The 22,123-nt window shown below is 38.1% G+C and overlaps 1 protein-coding gene across 10 annotated transcripts in view; it reads right to left on the bottom strand.

Moving 5' to 3' along the window:
• The window catches only part of DENND1A (DENN domain containing 1A), a 492,893-nt gene that overhangs the window by 288,314 nt on the left and 182,456 nt on the right, over nt 1-22,123 (bottom strand). The gene's annotated exons all lie outside the window — the stretch shown is intronic.

Here is a 22,123-nt window from a genome sequence, read left to right as displayed (position 1 = left end):
GAGAGCATCAACAGCAGACCTGATCGAGCAGAAGAAAAAAATGCATGAACTTGAAAACAGGTTATTTGAAAATATACAGTCAGAGGAGAAAAAACAAAAAAGAATGAAAAGGAATGAAGTAACCTTGAGAGCAAAGATATGAGTCATTGGCATTCAAGAGAGAGTAAAGAAAGATAAAGGGGTAAAAGGCTTATTTAAAGAAATAAGGGTAGAAAACTTTCCAAACCTAGAAAAATACATAAACATCAAGGTACAGGAAAAACAGTCTCCAATCAGATTCAATTCAAATAAGACTACCCCAAGACATATTGTAATCAAACTGTCAAAGATCAAAGACAAAGAGAAGATCTTGAAAGCAGCAAGAGAAAAGAAGCAAATAACATATAAGGGAGTTCCAGTACTCCTAGCAGCAGACTTCTCAGCAGAAACCTTACTGGCTAGGAGACACTGGGATGATATATTCAAAGTGCTGAAGAAAGAACACTGCCAACCAAGACTACAGTATTTAGCATTAAGGTCATTCAGAAATAAAGGGGTCATGAAGGTAAAAAAAAAAAAAAAAAAGCTGAGGAAGTTCACCACCACCAGACCAATCTTATAAGAAATGCTAAAAGGAGTTCTTGAGGCAGAAAGAAAAGTACACCAATGAGTAATACAAAACATCTGAAAGTATAAAACTTACTGGTAAAAGTGAGTACACAGTCAAATTCAGAATATTCTATTGGTCTAGTACAAATCACTTATAAGTATGAAGGTTAAAAGATAAAACTGTTAAAAACTAATAACCACAATAACATGCTAAGGGATATGTAATATAAAAAGATATAAATTATGACATCAAAAATTAAAAATGGGGGGAATAGAGTTAAAGTGTACAATTTTTTTGGTCTGTGTGTGATTAAAGTGAAATTGCTATTAGCTTAAAATAACCTGTTATACTGTAAGATGTTTCTTGTAAGCCTCGTGGTAACCACAAAGCAAAAACCTATAATGGAAACACCAAAAATTAAAAGCAAAGAGTCAAAACATACACTAGAGAATATCACCTAATCACAAAAGATGACAGTAAGAGAGGAAGAAATAAAGGATCTAAAAATCACCTAGAAAACAATGAACAACATGACAGTAGTAAGTCCTTACCTAGTAATAATTACCTTGAATGTAAATGGATTAAATTCTCCAATCAAAAGATATAGTGTGGCTGAATACACAAGCACCATCTAAATGGTGACTACAAGAGACTCACCTCACCTGTAAGGACACACATAGACTGAAAGTGAAGGGATGGAAAAAGATATCCCAAGAAACTGGAAACCAAAAGAGAGCAGAAGTAGCTACGCAGTCATGGATTGCTTAATGACAGGGATATTGCAGAGAAATGTGTTGCTAGGCAATTTTAACATTGTACAAAGATCATATAGTATACTCACACAAACCTACATGGTATAGCCTACATGATATATAGCCTATTACCCCTAGGTTATAAACCTGTACAGGATGGTACTGTACTGAATACTATGGCAACTGTAACACAATGGTAAGTATTTGAGTATCTAAACATAGAAAAGGTAGAGTAAAAAATATGATATAAAAGATTAAAAATGGTACACCTGTATAGGCCACTTAACATGAACGGAGTTTACAGGACTGGAAGTTGGTCGGGTGATTCAGTGAGTGAATGTGAAAGCCTAAGACGTTACTATACACTACTGTAGACTTTATAAACACTGTACACTTAGACGATACTAAATTTATTATAAAAATTTTCTTTCTTCGTAATAAATTAACCTTAGCTTACTATAACTTTTTTATTTTATAAAGTTTTAAATTTCTTTTAAATTTTTCATTCTTTTGTAGTAACATTTAGCTTAAAACACACATTGTATAGCTGTACAAAAATATTTTCTTTCTTTGTATCCTTATTCTATACACTTTTTTCTATTTATAAAATAATTTTTTATTTTAAAATTGTTAAAAACTAAGACACAAACATACACACTAGCCTAGGCTTACACAGGGTCAGGATCATCCATATCACTATCTTCCAACCTCCACACCTTCTCCCACTAGACGGTCTTTAGAGGCAATAACATGCATGGACCACTCATCTCCTATGATAACAATGCCTTCTTCTGGATGGAATATCTCCTGAAGGACATGCCTGAGGCTGCTTTACAGTTCAATTTTTTTAATAAATAAAATGAATATGCTCTAAAATAACAACAAAAAGTATGGTAAATACATAAACCAATAATATAGTTATTTATTATCAAGTATTATGTACTATACATAATTTATATGCTATACTTTATACAACTGGCAGCAGAATAGGTTTGTTTACACCAGCATCACCACACATGAGTAATGTGTTGTGTTGTGATGTTACAATGGCATCATTCCGCAACAGGAATTTCTCTGCTCCATTATAATCTCATGGGACCACGGTCATATATATATATATATATGTGTGTGTGTGTGTGTGTGTGTATATATATATATTCCATTGTTGACTGAAACATTATGTGGTACATGACTGTACTTATATCAGATAAAATACACTTTAAGTCAAAAACTTTAAAAAGAGACAAAGAAAAATATTGCTAAATTGGACTTTGACATTAAAACCTTATAATATGTAAAAGAAACTGTTAAAAAAATGAAAACACAAGACACAGACTGGAAGAAAATATTAGGAAAGCACATATCTAATAAAAGACTTATAGCCAGAATATACAAAGAACTTCTACAATTTAGTAATAAGACAAATAACCCAATTTAAAAATGGGTAATAGATTTGAACAGAAACTTCACCAAAGAAGATACAAAAATAGTAAATAAACAACATGAAAAGACTTTCAACATTATCAGCCATCAGGGAAATTAAAATTAAAACCACAATGAGATATTACCATAATTCAATAGAATGACTGAAATGATAAAGACTGCCAAAATCAACAGTTGGTGAGGAAGAAGAGCAATTGGAAGTCTCATATTAAATTTCCTATAAAGTTAATACTATACCTTACGATGCAGTAATTTTAGCCTAGGTGTCTACCTAAGAGAATTAAAATCATATGTCCACACAAAAACTTAAACATGAATGTCTGTTAATTTTACTTACAGTAACCAAAACCTGGAAACAACCCAAATTTTCATCAAAAGGTGGATAAACTGTGATCTATCCTTACAATGGAGTATTATTCAGCAATAAAAAAGAACTACTCATATATGTAGTAACATGAATGAATCTCAAAAATGTCATGCTGAGCAAAAGTCATTAGACACAAAAGAGTGCATACTGTATGGTTTCATTCATATGAAATTCTAGGAATGACAAAGCTAATTTACAGTGAAGGAAAATAGCTCTGTGGTTGCCTAGGGCCAGGGCCAATGAAGGTGATTAAAAATGGGCATAAAGAACTTTTGGGAGTGACAGAAATGTTCTATATCTTGACTGAGGTAGTGGTTACACATTGGTATATATTTGTTAAACTCATTAAATTGTACACTTAAAATTGGTGAATTTTAGTATTATATATAATATAAACATATATTATATTCGTGTATGTTTTTATTTCTTCAGATCATCCATTCTGGCATATGGAAGATTAAATATTCTGAAAACCCTCCTAATTGATATAATTACATGTCAGATTACATATTTCCACACATAATCTTAAACAATATTATTAATCTGGTAAAAAGTAAACGCTCCAGAGGCCAAAAAAATGAACTGGAAACTGGAACTCAGAAAGGTAAATTAGCAACAAAGCTGGCTTTTACCCCTGAAACTCTTTGCCAAACCACGAACACTTTGAGCTCCTAAATGATGGAAACAAAAGGCAGAGGTGACAAGAAATAAATCCTAGAAAGCTCCTAAGGACACTACAACCTAACATGTAGGTGCTCAAGGGCTAGTGCAAGGATAAAATATTTTGAATAAATTCTACTAGCAGAAAAGTCTTCATTCTTGATGCTGCTGTAGGGTGGAGGCAAATATCTCCACTGATAATGTCCAACTAGAAGTGTGCTCTCACACAGACTTGCAATCCAAATTCACCTAGCATGGGCAGATAAAACGGCAAACAGACAATTTAAAGAGCACCCTAATTATTGGTATCCATAGGTGATAGCCAGAAGCATAACTGAAATATAAATGTATTCTAGAGGGACTCAAATTTAACCAAGGCCCCTCAAAATTCCTACAAATAAAGCATCATGGACAACTAAAATAATCAGATACAGAAAATAAAAGTGTTTAATGCACTTAATAACTTAGTTTTTAATCTTTTAGAAAAGACTGAAAATGAGCAGAAAACAAGACTATCAACAACCAAGCAGAGCTATCAAAGAACCAAATGGAACATCACAAAATGAAAAGATTAGTGGAATTGGTGAGCTGGAAAATAAACCCAGATACATTATCCATAATGTGATCTAAACAGACAAAAGGAAAAAACCAGAAAAAGAAGATAATACGAAAGACAGAGAGCGAAAAAGTCTAACACATTCTAATTAGATTTCCAAAAGAGTAGAGAAAAAAGAAAAGTGCCGAAAGTCAAAGGAATAATGGCTGAGAATATTCCAGAATTGCTGTAATCCCATGCAAGGTAAATTTAAAATAAAAGAAATCCACATCAGAGACAAAGCATGTGAAACTGCAGAACTCCAAATAAAAACCATCAAGAAAGAATAACTGAATTAGGTTTAAGAGCAACAATTAGGCATACTCATTTGTGGCAAGTAAATGAAGCAAACAAGTAAAAGCAAATTAAAAACACAAAAAGAATCCCCTCAACCTAATAAAAAATATCTATTTAAAACATAACTTACTGGAGAAATGTTAAAACCCTCTCCCCTTCAAATCAGGAACAATAAAAGTATACGTATTATCTTTACATGTATCAGTATGCAATATTGTACTGAAGATACTACGCAGCACAACTGGACAAGAAAAGGAAATGAAGAGACTCAAGAATAGAAAGGGGGAAAAAGATAAAATGGTTATTTACAAATTATATGATTTTCTATCTGAAATTCAAAAGAATGTATAATAAACTACTAGAATAAATTAGGTAGCTGTGCAAAAGATCAATATTCAAAAATCAATTGAGTTTCTCAACAACAAAGGACAGAAAAATGTAATAAAAATGTATACCATTTACAGAACCCACCCACACACAAAAAAAACGATTCTTAGGGAAAACATGAACTAAAGTTGTACAAGATCATTATGGAAGAAATTTTAACATGTTTTTAAAATAAGACCTAAATAAACCGAAACCTGTTTGAGAATTAGGTAGGAAGACCCATTAACATAAAGAAGTCAATTCATCCTAGACATATTTACCTTCAGTGAAAGTCTATCAAAATTTCAACTTGATTTTTATAAGACTTGATAATATTGACCAACCCCCCCCCCACAATTTACATGGAAAGGCAGAGTACCAAGAAAAGCAAAACATTCTTGAAAAGAAGAAGGTGGAGAAACTTTCTGGCTAGATATTAAACTGTAGTAATCAACAAAGCAAGAATGATACTAGTTATGTACCATGCTTGGGAGAATTGAGGAAATAGCCATTCAAATCCTTTTCTGTGTTCTGGAATCAGATGAGAAATGCAATGTGAGAAAAGTCGTATCTAGGAGGTTAAGACTAGAAACAGGGAAACCAGTTGTAGTAATCCAGCAAGAAATGGTGGTGGCTTGGACCAGGGTGGTGGCAGTGAAGGTGGAGAGAAGTCATCAAATCCTAGATACATTTGGATATAAGGTAAAGCTGAATTTTGCTGATGAACTGGATACAGAGTGTGTAAGCAAAAGAGAGAAGTCAAGGGTGGCTCCAAGGTTTTTGGTATGATCAAATGGACAGGTGGTATTGTCATTAACTGAGATGGAGAAGACTGGGAAAGGAAGAGATTTGGAGAGAAAAATCAAAAGCTGAATTTTGGGAATGTTATATAAATTGCCCATCAGACAGCAAAGAGAAAATGTAGACAGCTAGAGTTCAAGGGAAATGTCTGGGTTTGAGATTGACATTTAATTTGGGGAGTTGTCAGAAGGCATTTATAGCCATGACATAACAATGGTTGCAATCAAGAGAGTAAATATATTTACAGAAGAAAAGAAGCCCAAGGACTGAGCCCTGAAACAAATCACCATTCAACAACTTGGGGAGGTATGGAGGGAGACAGAATGAAAAGCCAGGGAGGCAGCAGGAAAACAGGAAAGTAGGGTTCCCTGGCAGTCACATGAGGAATATGTTATCAAAGAAAAGGCTGTGATTAACTGTGTCAAATAGATCAAGAAAGATGAGAACTGAGAATCACTATTTTTGGTCACTGGTGACCATGACAAGAGCAGTTTCAAAGGAGTGTGGTAGGGGGTGTGTGATTGGAGCAGCTTCAGTGGAGAAGATGGAAAGGAACTAAAGACAACAAATTTGGCAACTTTTTCAAAAAATTTTGCTGCAAAGAGAAGAAGAAATAGGGATGCAATGGGAGAGCAATATTGGTTCAAGGGAGTAGTTTCCTACTCCCACCCCCTAAGATGGGAGAAATAGCAACATGCTTCCACAATGGGAAAGATCCAGTGGGGGTGGGGTAGGTAGGGTGTGGTGGGGAATGATAACTCAGAATAGGAAGGGGAGAACTGATGGAATCATGTCTCCAGTAGATGAAGGGGGTGGGATCTAGTGTATGGATGTAGGGTTTTGCTCTTCCTAGGAATCTGTAAAGTACATCCATGGTAACAGTAAAGAAAGCAGAATATATGGACAAACTTGCAGGTGGGTCAGAAGATGTGGTGGTAGAAGCCTGCAGAGTTTCTTTTCTGATTGTCCATAGCAGCAGTGTTTGTTATAGCAGAAAAGGAAAAGAGAAAGAAAAGAGGAAAGAGAGAGAGAGAGAGAGAGACAGAGAGACAGAGAGAGAGGAGAGAGAGAGACAGAGAGAAAGAGAAAAAGAAAAAGAAAAAGAAAGAAAAAGAAAAAGAAAAAGAAAGAAAAAGAAAAAGAAAAAGAAAAAGAAAAAGAAAAAGAAAAAGAAAAAGAAAAAGAAAAAGAAAAAGAAAAAGAAACGAGAAAAGAAGACTAAACTGAAAACAACCCATATGTCCACCAACAGGAGTAGTTTTAACGTCACTGGTTGTGTTCTTAAGTTGGGTGGTAGATCCTCAGGTGTTCATTTTATCATTACCTTACATGTATGCTATGTTCATTTATATGCATCAAATTATACATGTAATAATTATGTGCAAGAGTTCTAGTCTGCATAGAGGATTGAAATTGAGGGGTGGTCAAAGGAGAGCTGCATTATACCTATATTATTTTGATTAAATATTTACAAGTTATTTTAACTGTTTACAAAGAAAACATCGATGTGCTGCTTGCAATAATGTGTTTGGAAGCCTAAGTTTCCTGGGTAGAGGAATTATGGGTCATTTTCTTCAATTTTCGGTATGCTGTATGTTTGCTTCAGAGGCTAAGTATAATCATGACTGGAAAATAAAATAAATTTTAACTAACCACATATAACATATTATAAGTATATGAAAAAACACTAAAAAATATGTTATCATTGTTGCATGCACATGGTAGGGTTATGTGGGGTTTTTCTTCTGTTTTCTTATAGCACCTTCTATTTGGCAAGAGGAGTAAGATGGGCAAAGAACATGTATTGGTTACATAACTAAGAATAAAATTTTTAAAAACAAAAATAGAAGAAAAAAACCTGGAGTCTTTTTTTAAAAAAACCTCTTTTTAGCATTCTCGGAACCCAAGACTTTAATTTTGCTTTTAATTGAATTCTAACTCCCTAATAAAAGACCACTCGATTTCTTCTTGATGTCACTGGCTTTGATTTCACTGCCATGTATTACGTACTACATAGATGACCCTGGGTTAAATATACAACTTGAATTTCATTTATAATATTGGGATAACTACCTCTGTCTCGGCCCCTTTTGGCTATCAGTAGTCTGCCTACTGTTTCCTTGGAATCAACCTTGAGCCAGCTGCTCAGTATATCAAGAGCTGTCACTCCAAGACCCAGCAGGATTGAAAGTGGTCAAGTCTGTTCTATGTCTAAAAGTGGAGATGCCAGCATTTCTGCAACCCTATCAGAAGAAGGCCGAAATGGAGCACACAGACCTCCTGCCAGCGCAGCAGCACCCCCCCTATACAAGGCCTCCTCAGTTGCCAAGACTTCTCTTTCCTAACCCTGGCCCCTCTGAACACCAGTGCCTCAGTTTTCAGGTGAGAAGGTATGTTCTTTGTTCTCGTGCCTTTTGGATGGAATTCTTGTAATGATCAAGCACTGACTCTTGTATTGGGATTAGTTCTGCTCTAAAGCCTCCCCTGCCTCATTTTCCCCAGACTGAATTCCCCTAGCGTCTCTATGCTTGGCCTGACACTGATTCTGCTTTGCCACATTCTGACTTGACCTCAGAGAACCAATGTCAGAGGCCTCTTACTCTCCACCCCCCATCCTCCACTTCCCCATATCCGTGTTAAGTTTTCTGCAAATACCTGCCTTCTCGCATCAAAGCTTACTATCTCCTTGGTGCGTGGCCTGCAGTTCAATAAAGGCCCACCATATACCCCAATGTCTGTGGGGGCCAATTCTGACAGATGAAAAGTACCTACATTGTAAACTGCACTTGCTGAGAGTCCCCACTCACATTTCTCCTAAAAGCTGGCCACACTCATGAAAGCTAAAAAAAATGTATGATAAAACTTTCCACTTAGAATTTCCAAGAAATTTGAAAAACCAAGATTTCCTAAAAACAAATGATCCAAAATTCACTGGAATAATGGGAAGTGGGGTATTTGAAAGGAAAAATTAACATTTGTACAGCAACTACTATGTGCCATTTATCTATACCAGTCACAACTCGATGAATTAAAAATTATCATTAGAGATAAAGAATCCAGTGCTTAGCAAGGTTTAATAACTTTCTCACAACTGCCAAGTAGTAGCAAGTGGTAGAACCAGTATTTAAACCAGGTCTTTCTGATTTCAAAGTTAATGCTCTTTTCATCATGCTGATGTCCAAATCTCCAACATACCTAACAGCTACCACAGTACTTCTGAATCCCTTACCTAGCTGTGCAACACTCAGATTCGTACAAATGTTTATTTTTGCTAATTAAAAAAGCATGCATCTAAAGGTCTAAAAACTAAGAAAAAGTAATAATGGGGTATTGTGATCCTAGAGTTTTTTGTTTGTCCTGTTTTATCTTTTACACTAACACAATTTTGTAAAAAGGCACCATGCAATAACAGTTTTGAGAGCCTTTTGTTCAGTTATAGGTTACAATCAATTGGGAAATCACTATTGGAGTTTGAATGCTGAAATTTTAGGACTGACTTCAGCAAAACTACCACTCTAGGGAATCTTTTCTAGTCACTCACCAGCCAAGAAAGGATAACCCAAATGCAGCTGCACTGTTGAGTCATTTAATGAAGGCTTATTTTAAAAACTTCAGCATCATACAAATTTAGTTGGAGCTCTTAAGAAACTCTGATAATTTTTAAGTGTCGTCAGGGACAACTGGTACTCCTAAAATTTATACTCTAATTAAAAAATCCTGGAAGAGACCATTTCAATGTATCTCCCCCATCTACTTTGGATGAGTAATGTGTATTTGAAATATTTATGCAAAAAGGAATAAAAAAGTACATTAATATTCATGTTAAACAGCTTGACTTAGCCACTCCACAAGGCATACATATATAAACATCACGCTGTATACCATAAATATATACAATTTTCATTTGTCAATTAAAATATACATATTAATATTTATATATAAATCCTATAAAGTAACATCTTCCAATTCCACTGCTACTGTGAAATACTGCCTACTCCATACCAAAGCAGAAATACCATGTGCACATTTGATGGGGCAGTCACGCAACACCCTGGCCTCTCAGGTGTTCCAATAACCCCTCATCATTCTCCTTCTTCAGTGCACCTTAGCCACCTCCTCTTCCACTCTCCCCTTGACCTTCCTATTACCAAACCTGCTCTGTTTTGGTATAATTAAGACTCCCCAATTCTGCACCTAGATTTCTATTCCTTGGTGTTTGCTCATCTGGGAACTCCTATTCTATCTGTTCTTAATCCTCATCACTGATAGTCTCTTCATTCTCCCCAAGGACCAGAGCCTCCTTTCTTCACTCCTGCTTTCAGCTGGATAGCTTAGTTCTGTGGTCCATCATATCCACTTTTCATCACTTGTGCATGGAAATGCCTTATCCCTGAATGTATCCAACTATTTACCTTCTCTCTGCCTATATAGGCTGATATGTATGGCTGGGAAAAACAAATTATACCTCCAAAAATTCTACATTTATAAAGTCTACAACATCAGCTAAGCCTTCAATACCAGCCAGCCATTCGTTTTCCACCAGTTGGCCTACATGACTATTTTAAATATTCTCCATATCTATCCAAACCTCTAATCTCCATACACTCTCTTCTTCATTATCAGTATCTGATATTACCACCTACTTCATCAAGAAAACGGAAGCTATCAGATAGGAACTGCCTCAACTTTTTAACATCACATTCTTTCATTCATTCATTCATTCATTCATTCAATATTTATTGAACACCTTTGGAAGTCTGGGCTCTGGAACCAGATCACCTATGTTCTTATTCTAGCTCTGTCACTTGGGTAAGTTACTTAACTTCTTTGTGCTTCCATTCATTCATTTCTAAGTTGGAGATAATACTAGTACCAAATTCACAAGGTTGGATGCAGGTTTAAAAGGTAAGTACATTTGGAGTATTTAGAATGGTGATTGGAGTCAGGTCAGGTATGGTGGTTCAGGTCCATAGTCCCAGCTACTCAGTAGGCTGACGCAGGAGGATCATTTGAGACCAGGAGTTCGAGATGAGCTTGGGTAACATAGCAAGACCTCATTTCCAAAAAAAGATTTAAGAAAAATTAGCCAGGCATGGCAGCTCACACCTGTAGTCCCAGCTACTCAGGAGCACTGAGGGGGGAGGATCACTTGAGCTCAGGAGTTTACCTGAGGCTGCAGTGAGCTATGATCACACCACTGCATTCGAGCTTAGGTGACAGAGCAAGACCCTGTCTCTTAATAAATAGATAGATAGATAGATAGATAGATAGATAGATAGATAGAATGGTGCCTCGTACAGAGTAAGTATGCCATAAATATTAGCTGTTACTACCACCATGTTGACAACTACATGGGCCAGGCACCTGATGTATGTACACAAATTGGTATCCATCCTTTCTTCCTCCTGGGTTTAGGACAGAATAAAAAAAACAAAATAAATACAGCCAAATGTGAAAAGACTAAGTAACTAGCTCAAGGTTAACAGGATATTAAAATGTAGAGCTGGGATTAAAATCAAGTTCAACTCTGTAACTACAACATTCTGTCTTTCAAATTTCCAACATATTTAACGTGGCAGAAAAAGTTCTACCCTCAATACCTCAGCTCCTGCTACAGAAGTGAAGCTTACCTTTGACAAATGAGAATTTTCCCGAAAGCCAAAATGGGCTTTTAAAGGTCTGAAACTACAAGTGTGCATAAAAAACTCTAAATTATGGAAGAGAGAGTACTGAACTCTGAAGGTGGTCAGGGAAAACTTCACCGCCTATACGATGCCAACGAGAACATTCTGAAGAGAAGTATGCAGAAAATCCCTGGCCGAGAGTTAACAAGGGGCAGGGAATGCCTTGATGGTGAGAAAAAGTTAGAGCTACTACCAGCAGGAAATCTCTTGGACATGACAAAACCTGTTTAATAAAAAAGGAGAACATATTAAAACTATTTGGCATGTGGGCCCGAATCAAACAGTACAGCATGAAAGTCTGGAGATCACCTGAGGACTAAAAGCAGAGTCCCTTCAAGTAGGGAGTTAGAGTTCCAACAGCTGTCAAGGAATCTCGATCCTTCAAATACTATTAAAGAGGTAATATAAAAGAACTTTAAGGAGTAACTGTGGATGTGGCAGATAAGAGATTTCACTATGTTCAGAACACCTGGAATCGCTTAAGAGACATCTGTTATCATCTGGGAATCAGAGATTAGAGCACAGGACCACTGCTTTAGGTCAATTTGGAATAGCATTTCCATTTCTCCCCAGCAACTGCTTATAGGAGTAAGGCCACAGGACGTTGGGCTTTTCATCATACCTTTACACATGCTCTTTATTATGGCATTTAAACTATACAGTTTTCCCACAAGTCAGGGTAAATAACAATGAATAAATTTTAAAATGAAGAGAGTGAGAATATTAAAAAAAAAAAAGACTACCCTGAACATCACACCATGCCAATAATTCTTATATACATTACCATACTTAATTTGAGCATTGAGGATATTAATCATTAATAATGTTATTATCCCTATTCTATCACTAGGAAAACAAATTCAGAGAGGTGAAATATGGTGTCCAAGGTCATATAGTTTATAGAATTCAGAGAGGTGAAATAAATGCCTCTAAATAAGTAAATAAATAAACAGTGCCTGGCACAGAGTAAGTATGCCATAAATATTAACTGTTACTACCATCATGACGACAACTGCATGAGCCAGGCACCAGATGTGAAACATAGAGCTGAGACTTGACTCTACATCTGTCTGACTTTGCCACTATACCTTTTCATATAGAAAGAGGAGGTAAAAATCACAAATGCACCCCCTTATAAACAAAAGCCATCTGAAAACTAGAATTTGTTTTCAATAATACTTGAAAAGTAGTGTGTACAATTAGAAGCATTCTTGCCTAGCAGGCATATTAGAATTAATCAAGTATAAGGAAAGACAAAGTAGTGGCGTTTTTATGCTAGAGAAGGTATGGCCAGCTGGATTGGCCTGGGTGGTGACTAGCACATACCTTCAGCAGTTTCACTACAATGCTCCCAAAATATCACTCTGGTGGGCTGGGACCAATGTCCTCTCATGTTGCAGCTGGCCCTGCTTCAGTTACAGTGGGGCAGGCTGAGAAAGTGCAGGTGACTCTCTCCGACATTGTCCATTACCAGGTTGAGGGGACAAAACTCTCAGATTTCATTGACTTCTTAAAAATTATTTTTCCACTGGTTTCTAAAATATGTTTTGTTCACAATTTAACTGTTCTGGATTAGCAAGAGAAAGGAGAATACAAAATTGTTGCAGAGAGCAACTCTGTGGTTTAGAGATCCTGAGCTGGCCACATGTCACACTGGCATGAGGTTCTAAAACTCACTCACATAAAAAATGCCTTGGTCAGGCCATTCTGCCAAAGACTGTGAGCTACCTAAAGACAGAAAGCACAGCTCCACTCATTCATTCGTTCACCCATACAGTTTCTTCTATTCATTTATTCACCCACATCAATGCCTAAACAAAGGACATGCTTAACACATGCTTGGTTAATGAATAAGTAAGTAAAGTTACTTAGCAAAATACAGAGAGTTGGTTCTCAGGTATTAAGCAGCAAATCCGTGGAGTCCAACTAAACTAAATCTAACTTCAAGTACCCAGATTCCAAAGTCATCAACTGCAAGACTGGAGCTCCGGGAAATTAATGCTCTAGTAATGCATCTCAAAGCCACAGCAAGCACCCTATAAGAGCATGACTTGTGCTGCCTGGACCACTCCAGAGAGCAGCCTCTTTTGGAATATATGTGATCTTGGCCACTACCAAAAGCATGGCAGAGAAAAGCGCCTTGTCATCTGTTCTCTTTACAATGATGCCATAAGCCATTCTAGAGAGTGGTAGGAAGGCACAGCATAAGAACAAGCGAAATTTCTTCTGCAATCATTGTTTTTCGGTTAGCATCATCACAGGTCTCTACTCCTGGGTCAAATTAGATCTGATCAAGCAGAGAGTGGACCCCTGGACAACACATACCTTCAAAGAGGAAAGAACACTTATGATGCCCATTTGCTTTTAAAGGTTCCTGTATAGTAACAGTAGTAAGCTCTCATCTTCAGCATTAGCCAAAAGAGTGTTCAGAGCCTTAAAAGGAAGAAGGGGGGCACTGAGGGAGCCTGCCGAGGCATCACAGCTGCCTTGAAAGCTGGAAGACCGCTGCAGTCACAGTCCATCAGTTTCATGCCTGTGGTTTCCTTTCATTCTCAGAGTCAATTTAAATTACTAATAATCAGGAAACCTACATGACAAGACATCCATTAAAGACAACTACTAATAAAATCAAAACTAAGTATCAAATCGGATCATGGTACGTTTGGCTCCTGGGTTATAATTTAAGCTTGCATAAAGTGCGAACTAATGCAGTAGAGGCACTGCTCTGAAGAACAAAATTAATTGCCTTTGTGAGTTCTCCCAACACACAAAACTCCTTCAGGGAAGTTACTGCTTTGTTAACAAACAGTAGCCACTTAAAATCCCAGATGCTCTTAGTATCACATACATGCTTGGTGGGATAGAGGCGTTAGGAGTACATTTTTATCTGAACTCCTCAATAAACTATGCCAATATTGTTAGCACGGACCACCTTATTATAACCACATGAACCATAAATGCAAATGTATGATCTAGTTTTTAAGTCTGATGTAAGTAATTTTGACTAGTTCAGTGAATGTGGCTACTTTCTACTTTATTTTCCTTTTGCTTACTAAAGTTACTATCCAAAATATATTGAGAAAGAGTAAATAGTCACACTGCAGCCCAAGAAACTTGGCAGTGTTATATATAATATTTAATTGAGAGACCCGGATACTACTCTCAGATCTAGTCAGACACCTTGGGCAAGTGACACCTTCACTAGTAAACTAAGGGACAAAAGGGACCTGATAGTAAGCTTGACTGTAACGTCATGAGAGTGGAGAGGTTCTCAACCACCACTGCAGCCCCAGTGCTTGTTTGCTGAAAGAGTGTTGGGGTCCATGCCCTGACTAGGAGATGCATATGATGTGACCCATTTAATCCTCCTAACAATACTGTGAAGGAGAATGATTATCCCCATTTCATAGGTAAGGAAATAGAAATCAAAAAGAAAGCCAATTATGCAAGATCACACAGCTACTAGATGGAGTGGGCACTCAAATCTAGGTCTGTCTGACACCAAAACCTAACTTACTTCCTATTTTCTTCCACTAAGAGAAAAATAATGTTTCTGTGAAACTAAAGTATTTTACTTATACTGCACATGTCTCAAATCATTTTAGTCCATTACAGAAAACTCTAAACCCTATTGTAATGTAGGACTTCTGCACCTTGTTTACATTTCTGTAATTGTGAGCCACCTAGCTGGGCAGAGCGTCGCAGGAGCCCTTGACAATCTCCCAGAGGCTGCTCTTTGGCCACTCCATTTCCTCACAGTTTTTGCCAGAGTACATAGTTTGTTCCCTACCATTCTAATCCATTGCTGAAATGCTAAACAGTGTGCTGTTGGAATGGCCCCTATCCCTCCAGCACGCATGGTCCAAATTTTTGCAGAGCAGCTACAAAGGCAATTTTGGAAACATACAACTCTTAACAACTCTCCCATCTGGTTTTCACACCAGCTCCTTCCTCCATAAGCCCGCAGAAGTCACAGTCAGCTCCTGTTTTCTGGGAAACTAGCTGTCTTTTCATCTTGCTGGGTGTATGTTATGTCTGTCTGTCAGCAAATTGGGAAATGGCCTCCATCCTGACAGATAGATTTTGTAAAGCCTTAAGAGCACATACACTAATGTGAAGAAAAAAAGGTAATTTTTCTGTTTTGGACTCTGGCTATTTGCTCTTTACAGCTTAAGTGTCAAGGGAATGGGATTTCCCAGGTAGATGTACTAATGTAAAATGCATTAGTGTTAAGGTGGGGGCTCCCAATCCACCCAGGGCCAAAGGGTTAATACAAAATGACAGAATTTAATGACTGCTATTATGGTTGCCAAGCAACCAAGAGAAGGTGTGCCATAAAGGCCTAATTAATGAATGAGGTAGCAAGAGTTTCTGTTAAGTTGGTAAGCAGTTCACAGTTCACCATTGGTTGGCTTTGCCCAGATGGTAATACTCTTAAGCTTTTTTAGCTCCACTGAGCAGCAGCAAAATAATGTGATTATAGTTGCAGCTCTGGCTAAAGTTCTGACATCCTTTCTATACTCAGTGCAATTTCTTAAGTCAGTTGAAACAACAGCCTCCTGCAAAGATTCATATCAAGGATTATATGATTGCATTTTGTTCTTCATGTGATCCAGGTCCAGAGAAACCCTGGAATGATTCTTTTCTGGGCTCTCCTGCTGCAGTAACATTAAGAGTAATCAAAATTTGGGACTAAAACTAAATCTCCATTGGAACTAGAAGCTTTGCTGGGAAAATATTCTTTTCAAAGGACAGCCCAGATGATAGTAACAAAGAACAACAACCAAAGTGTCCACAACTTGCCAAGCTCTGTCTAGTGCTTTATACTACCTCTGTTTTCACAGCCCTGTAAGGTAGGAATTACCACTCCCATTTTATAAGCTGAAGCTCAGGGAGGCTAAGTACCTTCCTCAGCATCACAAACACTGCTAGAATGCAGCTGAACCAGGATTTAAACCCTGTTCTCACTTCCAAGCCTATGCTGCCACTGCTGGAAATGAAAATCATAAAGACAACTGCCCAGCAGGAAGTACTCTTTAGGTAGCAAACACGGAATTGGTACTTAAATATTTGGTCTTCATCCTGATAACAACCAAGACTCTGCTGGTATTATTAATCCCCATTTTATTTTAAACTAAGCGAAAATGAGGCTGAGTTAAACCATAGGTTGAGTAGCCCTTATCCAAACTGCTTGGGACCAGAAGTGTTTTGGATTTCAGATTTTTCTGGATTTGATCTTTTTGCATTTTGGAATATTTGCATATACATAATGAGATATCTTGGTGATGAGACCCAACTCTATTATGAAATTCTTTTATGTTTCATATACATTTCATACACATAGTCTGAAGGCAATTTTATATAATAATTTTAATAATTTTGTGCATGAAACAAAGTTTTGACTGTAACCCATCACATGAGGTCAGATGTGGAATTTTCTGCTTGTAGCATTATGTCTGCACTCAAAAAGTTTCAGATCTCGGGGCATTTTGGATGTTGGATTTTGGATTAGGTATGCTCAATCTGTAGTAAATGAGGACTCAACACTTGAACTCAAGTCTGTGGGTGCCAGGCCTGCTCTCCTTTCACTGTGCTGCATTCCCTCAGTACGACCATGACCCATAATTAAAGGCTTGCCCTGATTTAATTTCCATACTGAAAATGGACAATATACTCAAATGTCCTGTTCCCTCCATGCCATGACAATCAATGAAATATGTGAACTTTCCTTTAAAGAGTGTGTACCTTCTACATCTGAATGTAGCTCAAAGTCACCACATATTCAAACAGGGTAAAGCCCCTGAGAGCAGGTGTAATGGACTAGCAGGAGAGGAAAAAAGTTTCCTTCACCCAACCACCAGCTAGGTCTTGAAGAAAACAAGAGGGTGGCAGGAGTGGCAGGTGACAGAAGAGGCAGCTGTCTCAGCCGGAGCTCCAAGGGAAAATGCTCTTATGCTTTAATGGAGGAGGGTCTGCGCATGCTGAGGGGCCAAAGGGCCTCCCCCTCCCCCATGAACAAAGGTAAAGAGAGGAGGAAGAAAGATTGGTCCGAGACCAGTTAAAGTGTTCTCATTAATGGGCCTGCAACTTCAAATGCAATCAAAGTAGAGGACCCAGCTCAGCCTAGCAAAGGATCAGAAGAATTGCCCATGATCCTTTCATTCACCCAAATACAGTCTTTTTACTAGGCCCAGCAACTAGTACAGACAAACGTTCACTTTTCTGACCACCAGGGCTATTTAAAATACGGTCTAACTCTTTTCAGACTAATCCTGGTGGAGTTAACTTTATTATTGTTAACATTTTCTCTTATGGCTTGGTCCAGGATTATTTACAGCTGACTCTTGCTTATCTATGGCAATTTCTAAAATCCAAGATTGGTTACCTGCCGCCATCCAGTACAGGTGTAGGCTGCCTCAATCCTGCTGTTTGTGAGTATACATTTGGGGAACACAAACAACTCAATGCTAGTTTAGGCAAAATGGAATTAGAAGACTAACTCAGTTACTGTTGGCTCAAAGAAATGGAATTCATTCATTCATTCACTCATTCAATATCCCGTGAGCATTTAAAAGGCAAAACGCTAGGGATTTAAGTATGAAAAACACAACTTTCAGATTATCAAGGATACTCCTTCCAAGTGTATACCTGAGTACTACCTTCTGCTTTAGATTGCAAGCTTGCTCACGCTCCACATTGACTCTTCCCCTCCCTCCCTGCCCTAATGCAGATCCCCACAGCTTCTCACCTCACCTGTAACTGGTTCCTCCATACTGGAGACAAAATGATTTTCAAACACATAAATCTCATACTTAAGATTCTCCAGGTCACTCTTCACTGACTTCAGGAACGAGTCCAAAAGCCACCACACATGGCATGTGAGGTTCTTGCTCTCTGGTCCTTCCAGCCTCACTTCCTGCCATTACCCACAGGGCCCCTCTGCAGAAGCACTATGCTCCCCCGCTTGGTTCCAGGCCTCTGCCTGTGCTATTCAACCTGCCTAGAGTGTTTCTCCTTTCCCCCATTCCTACCCTAATTCCCCAGGTGTCCTCAGTTGCTCTTCAGGTTTCATCCCGGCTCTACCAAGTTAAGTGAGCTACCTCCCTCAGGGCTTTGTGCCTTTATACACTTACACGTTGAGCGTTGAGCCGGTTAGCCTGACCATCTCTCCTACAAGGACATCTACTCTCTGTATCTCCAGTGTCAACTGATTCACAGTAGAATTCAGTAAATGTTTACTCAACCAATGTTTATTGAATGAATAGATGATACCTAACACTAACCATATTCTAATGTGATCTTTGCTTGCTGCCTATATTGTTAAAGAAGAAAATTGCAATTTTCCTTTCTTCCTCCCTCGCTCCCTTCTTCTCAAAGGCACCGAACTAGTCTAACCTTTGTGTTCTTAGCCCTGGGTGCTCACTCCCATTTTTAAAGCCAACTGGGTTACCCCAATTAACCTGTATTTCTCATACTAACCCTGGACTTGGAAATTGAGAGCCTCAATAGAAAACAAGCACCATTCATTTAGGGAGACTGAAGAGAGGGAGGATCCAGGAGATCACATCTGTGGAACATCTAATCAGCTCCTAAAACCACACATACCTAAACTTCCTAGTGTGACTTCAGTATGAATTTCATCCTTTAGAGGTATTGAAAAATAAACACTGCATTCTCAACGCTGGCTCCAGGCCAAATCTGACTTCAACTTTGGCACAAAGAGTTAACCACCTGGAGTGAGGGGGAGGAGAGGGGAGGAGAAAGGAGAAAGGGAAGAGAGGACAGAGAAGCATAAAATTGCAAAAAAAAAAAAAAAAAAAAAGGAAAAAAGTCGTTGAGCAGATTTCTAAAGAAAAGCCTAGCTGATTTAAAAAGAAAGCTAGGAAGCAGACAGGAGGTGGCAGCATGGACTTGAGGTCTGAGCACAGAAATGCCTGGCCAGGCCTCCCCAGCCTTTTCTTCAAGGCTGTGTGCTACAGAAGCTGAACCATAACCTCTCTGAGCACAGATCATCCTCTAAAAAGGGAGGAGCAACTTACCTTTCCTAGTCTAAGGGATAATCTGAAAATAAAAAGACTAAGAACAGAAATTCCCAAAAAAGTCAAGCTGTAAAAACTACAAATTATTCCCAAGTGCTTTCACAGCTGATGTGAAATTGTCAAAATCTGAACTTGCTTCTGATTTTGACTAACATTCTAAATTGGCTTCTAACAACTCAAAAACATGAAATTGGCTTTCTTGTAAACCATTTCAATTTGTCTTGAAAGTCATTAACAGATGCATCTTCAGGAAAACCCTTAGCAAGGAGAAATTCAAAAGCAACTCTTACTCCTTTTTGAAATCTCAGTTTCAATGAGTTTTAAATTTACAGTAAAACATCTCTACAACTGTAACGCCACTCAGCGCAAAGACACCAATTATGCCCCAAGCCTCACTAATTGTTAAAGCTGTGGATATAGTTATACATTTAAAAGTTGAATATGAAACACTCTTGATCCTCATTATATTTTTGCTCAAAATTTTTCAATATCAGTAGCATAATTGTGAGTTAAATACTAAAATTTAGTGACATTCAGAGAAGGAATTTATAAAGCCTTTTAAAGCACTTAAAAGCTGAATGGCTCAGGTCTTTGATGTGACTGACTGCTTTGCAAACCAACTTGGGAAAAGTTTCCTTCTGTCCAGTATGCAAAGGCAGCTGCCCAGGACTATAGGTTCTAGAGTGTGATTTGGAAGCATTTCAGCACCACACTCCTCATAATTCAAACCCTGGTTTGCGTCTGTATTTATAGGTCATTGTTGGCCAGATGGAAAATATTAACAAAAAGATACTACATCTAAACCAGTAGGCTGTGGCACAGGGTCGCAAGGCCCCAGTTAACCACAAGCAGATCTGCAGGCAGGCTCTGCTCAGCTACGAGCAGAGCTCTGGGGCATCCTCTGCCCAGCAGCAGGAGGGCCCCAGGCCAGCAGAGAGCAGCCACTGTGCCAAACAGACTGTGCAGGTTTCAGTGCTTGGATGGTTCCAGAGAAAGGGAGAATCGATGGGCTCCTTTGTAAACAACTTCTTGTGCTTTCAGGCTGTGACCGACTTCAAAGGTGGAATAACTTAATCTGGTCACAAATTATGCCATGAAAATCTTGAAGGAAGGACCTGTGTGTTCCCTTATAAACTGGATTCTAACAGGTAAATAACAAACAACAACAAAACCAAGCTCAGCTTTTAGCAAGTAAGAAAAACCACACAACCAAATATAATTTCTACTCACTATTTAAACTCAGTTTCAGGAAAATCTTACTGGATAGTAGTGAATGCAGACCTTAAATATTGAAGCTTGTGTTACACTATGATATTACTTTATATGTCCATCTCTATTCATGGGGCCTGACTCAGATTATTGACTTCATCCTCAAATGTTTGTTGAATAAAATGTTTTAATTGTAAATAATGGCTAAACTTCATAAGTGGCTTAGTCTGCAACAGGTATTCTTCTCAGGGCTTTATATGTATTAAAATTCCAGAAAAAGTCATTTTTACCAAGAAAAGCTCTCATTTAGAAGTGATATAAGGTAGGTGTTATCATCACTATTCCCTTTACACAGAGGCCCAGGAGAATTCAACAGTAACTTGCCTAGACTGGATCTAAGTCTATGAATCCAGATTCTTCCACTATTCTTGCTGCCTTTCTACATCACGCAAACATACTTTAGCCATTCCAAGCATGACCATTTCTGACATGCACCAGACCATGAAGTCCTCGAGTACAGGAACAGTGCTTTATTCACAGCTGAATCCCAGCACCGAGCACCAAGCATGAAAAAATGAAAGAAGGAAAAGCCTCTGGCTTTTACCAGTTGCTCACACACAAGCACCCACGATAGGTAGTGTGAAATGACTGTCACAAGAGAGTAATACAATACTTCAGTGGTTCTTGATAACAGAAGGAAAAAAATTAGCAAGTGAAGAAGAGATCTTCAATATGGATTTTCAACCTGGGATTCAGAGACCATAGAAGGGGTTCTGTGAAAACCCTCAACGTCTGTAAAATTTTGTAAGGAAACTCACAAACATTTTTTTTGGAAACAGCTCCTGGAGATTTCAGCAGATTTTCACAGGCATGCTAGCGCCTCAAAAAGTTGGCCCCATGAGGTAATAAAATTGGAGAAGACTCTTGAGGGGCAGAGTGGGAAAGGCCAGGAAGCTGTGGTAGAGGGCCTGTGTTCAAGTCATGCCTCCAAGCAGTCACAGAACCTTGGTGAGGTCACTCTGAAGCTCAGTGTTGTCAAGTGCAATTTACCCAGTTGTTACAAGATGAAAATGGGATGAAGAATGTTAAAAGTAGTAGGCATGATGCCTTCTCCCTACCTATGTTCCAAGTATATAAGGTATAAAACAATAAAACATGAACAGGAGATGGTACAGAACCACTGAAGGAAACATAATGAGGGTAACAGCTGCTCTTCTTTTCCCTAAAAATGTGTTCCCATTTAGTCATATGGGCTTCAAGGAATCCTCCTGCCTCAGCCTCCTGAGTAGCTAGCACTACAGGTATGTGCCACCAAGCCCAG

This window comes from Lemur catta, chromosome 10 (assembly GCF_020740605.2).
Source record: "Lemur catta isolate mLemCat1 chromosome 10, mLemCat1.pri, whole genome shotgun sequence".
In the NCBI taxonomy this organism is placed as follows: Eukaryota; Metazoa; Chordata; class Mammalia; order Primates; family Lemuridae; genus Lemur; species Lemur catta.
This window is presented reverse-complemented; position numbering and strand designations above follow the sequence as displayed.